The sequence below is a fragment of the Myotis lucifugus genome, unplaced genomic scaffold (genome assembly GCF_000147115.1).
Source record: "Myotis lucifugus unplaced genomic scaffold, Myoluc2.0 scaffold_395, whole genome shotgun sequence".
Taxonomy (NCBI): Eukaryota; Metazoa; Chordata; class Mammalia; order Chiroptera; family Vespertilionidae; genus Myotis; species Myotis lucifugus.
In genome coordinates this window covers 932,228-936,156 of record NW_005871443.1, presented here as the reverse complement: position 1 = coordinate 936,156, position 3,929 = coordinate 932,228, and positions in this window count along the sequence as shown.

The window sequence follows — 3,929 nt, the reverse complement described above, 5'->3', positions numbered from 1 at the left end:
GCCGCAGTTTGCTGACCACTGGCCTAGGACATTACTGTACACTACTGTAGACTTTATAAACACTGTACACTTAGGCTACACTAAATTTAAAAAATAACATAAGACTAAATCAAGCACAAGAGAAATTATGCAATCAAGAGACACAGGAAACACAAGATGTAGATGTAGGAGGCTGCTGCCTGTGTAACATGACATACTGTTTCACAGCAAACTTATTTTTTCTATAAGTAGAAACAGTATATTCTAAAATAAAGATAAAAAGCATAGTATAATAAATACAGAAACCAGTAACATGGCTGCTTATTATCATTATTAAGCATTATGTACTATACACAATTGTATTGCTATACTGTTATAGACTGGTAGTGCAGTAGGCTTGTTTACACCAGCGTCAGGACTAACACATGAGTAATGTGTTGTGCTATGATGTCATGACAGCTATGATGTAACTAGGTAATGGAAATTTTTTAGCTCCATTGTAAACTTATGGGACCACCATTATATATGTGGTCCATTGTTGACTGAAATGTTGTGATGTGGTGCATGACTATAGTCCCATTAACCAGTTTTCTGTAACTTAGCAAAGTTATTTCAGGCTGCCTTTGCCAACTATATAGTAAACTGCTGTTCACCAAATTTTTCTTTGAAATAGTGCATTTACCCATTCTGCACTTGCAAGCTGATTAACTCTGAAAGGTATTCATTGTTTTTGGCTTTCTAGAAATCATACTCTGATCTCAAGCCCACACCCCTATTTTTCATCTCTAATCTTATTCCTATTATGCCCTCCAATTCAATTTATGAAGCAGGTACTATCATCTCAGGTGTGTTAGAGACAAACCATTTAATGTGCCAAAGGCCAACAGACCTGTAAGTGAATGAGGTCTTACTCAAGTCTTGTTTCAAATCACTGGTTCTTTCTGCCATCTGTTCACTTACCCACAAGCCTTAAATGCCACCCTTACTCCAGCTTACTACATAAAGCAATAATATATGGCAGTTTAGACTCCTTAAAAACAAAAATTTGTGATTCATCATTTGGATAGATACATAGTCTCATGGTTCCTTCTGCTTGCTTTGAATTCTGTCTCGTGTGAATTCCACCGCTCACGGTTTAGAGTGGAAGAGGCTGGGTGAAGAGAGTGGAGGCTGTCATCTTCCCACCAAGCTGGGAGCCCTGGGTAGGCCAGTTCCCACTTCTGTGCTTCTCTTCCACCAAAGGAACACAGCTTCACAAGTAACAGGAAGCTCCATAAGAGAAATGTGGGCAGAATTTTCCACTGGTAATAGACATGATTTTTTTGATCAAGCAACCGCCAATTAGCTCCCAAAGAGACCACTTACAGAGTCCAGAGGCCCTGAGCCAGGCTTCTACTTTGCAAAGCAGAGTTGGATGAAGATGAGGACTGGCTGTATTTGAGATGCGTCAAGATGGTAAAAATTCTATTCACCAGAGTCCTCTCAGAGAGAGAATTCCATGTGGTAGAAGGACTATTTGATAGGAATGCTTGGTGGGGGTAAGGTTCCCCCAGGGCTTCCTGCAGGACCAGTGGTTGATGACTAAACAATCTCTGCCTTCTGAGAGTTGTTCTGAGACTAAAGCTGAATTGCTTAGGACAGCAGAGAGCACCTGTGTCCTCCTCCAACTGGCACTGAACCTCTTCTGAATGAATGTTGAGCAAATATTTAAAGACTATCAGCTTGAAGGGGAACAAACCTATTAACTGCATTTGGCACCCACATGACTCAGTCTGGTTTCATTTCAACCCTCTTCCCGCCCAAGTGTAAAGAGGTCATGATTTAAAACTGAACTCATTTGGCCTCTTTTCTGTTCATTTAAATATTGAGTTTTATAACTAAAAATGCAATATAACAGGATCTTCCTGCTTCAGTTACAAATGTGACTCAATGTGGTTACAATGTGCACAATCACGTTTTCTTTACCACTTTTTAAAAATAACAGCTCCATGAAGTAGATGTCATATTACCTTTTTAAAGACCAAAAAAACTGAAGTGAAGAGTTAAGGTGCCCCCTTACTTAAAGGCAGGTCTTCCCACACGGGGAGTTTCTCTTACCACAGCACAGGTGAGCTGTGGCCAAGATTGAGCACCTAACAATATGGTCTATAACCATGGTTCTCAAACTTGGCTGTGTTTGGAAGCATGTGAGACTCTAGAAAACACCTGGGTCTGTGTCTGGTACCTAAAAAGATTTCACTGATCTGGGGTGATGCCCAAGAACCAGTTTTTAAAATCTCCAAGTGATTCCAAGGTAGCGCCAGGTTTGAAAACTACTGCTCGGTAACATTGAGACCATGGGAGAATGCTGGGTAGCAAAGAATGTGCCATCCTCTCCTCATTCAGCAAATATTTGAGCGACTCCTATATTCCAGGATTAAGGCATGCAGGTTTCTGCATTCAGAGAGGGAGATGCACTCCATTGAAAGTGAGTAACAGAGTGCTAGGTGTCTGAGTGCCTTGCCCAGACTAGACGGCAGCAAGTCTGGATGAGGAAGTGGTGCCTCAGCTGTTTTAACCAGGACCTGTGGTCTTCTTCCTGTGGTGACAGCAGGAAGGGTGCATGGAAAATTAGAAATGACTTTTTGCTCTCTGGAGCTCCAACCCCAGGGCAGAGTCCACCTTGGATATTTCAAACTGGCTATTCATAACCCAGATGTTTGATAGTATGAAATTCCCAAAGACCCTAACTCACTGCCAAGAAGAGGTAAGCCATAAAACCCTGAACTTTCAATATGGACTTATTTTCCCTGCTAGAGGTCAAAGTTCTTGCAACGGCATCTAACATTTACTAAGCACATTCCATGTATCAAGTACTTTACTAAGTGCTCTGAGTGCTTTATGCTGTCTTAGGCTGTAGGTCCTACAAGTCTACCCCATTTTGCAGAGGAGGATAATAGCACGCCCAAGTTTAACTTCACAACCCCCTCCCCCCCATCCCCACTAAGCAACGGAGGCAGGTATGTCTGACTTCACAGCCCAAGCTCTCAACCACTGTGCTTGTTATTCCCAGCACAAGAGGAAGTGTGTGCTTATCAAGCATTAAAGCTGTAACAGCCAAGAAAGCATGTACTTACCTTTGTCAGTGCCTTACCTCAGTTTTGGTGATGACCAGGTGGCGGAAGTCCTTGCTTGGAGAGGGAGCCTGGCTTCCAATCTCATACAGATCGCTGGGCACGAGAGAAGTCATGGGCTCCTCCTGCAGTTCCAGTATCCAACAACCACAAACAGTATCCAAGACCTGGCCAGTTTCTATGCTCACTGCCCCTGCTTTTTTTCACCTGCAAGAGCAGGTAACCTTCACTCTTGGGGCAGCCTGCCTGAAGCACAGAGCCCTCTCACCCCTCTCCCCCTTTCACAGGAACAAACAAAACTGTTTGGAAGAGGTTTGGCTTTGCACTGTCACTATACATTGGCCATGCATCAAGGAATTCATCTGGCCAGTGTCAAGTTCCTGGCTGTCTTTCACTTGCATGTGTGTGAAAAGCCCATACACTCATGTACTCAACTAGTATTTATTGAGTGCCTACAATGTACCAGGCACTGGGGAGTCAGTAGAGCCTGTCACTTCCCACCTGCTTCAGCCTGGCCAGCTGGTGAACCTTCAGTGGTCATTCATCAGAGCCAGTTCTGCCTGGCAGAAAAGAAAGAGCCCCACTCTCTCTAGAAAAGGCCCTGCTCCCTCCTACAAGGTGGGCTCATGAATGGCCCTCAGGCCATGGTTGGGCATCCAGTTTTCTTGCTGAAGTAGAAAGCCTCAGCCTCATACTCTAGATGAGACGTGTTGTTTTCTATATGCCTATCCTATATAATAAGGGTGATATGCAAATTGACCCTAATGGCGGAACGACCGGTGCTATGACACGCACTGACACCAGGGGCAGACGCTCAATGCAGGAGCTGCCCCCTGG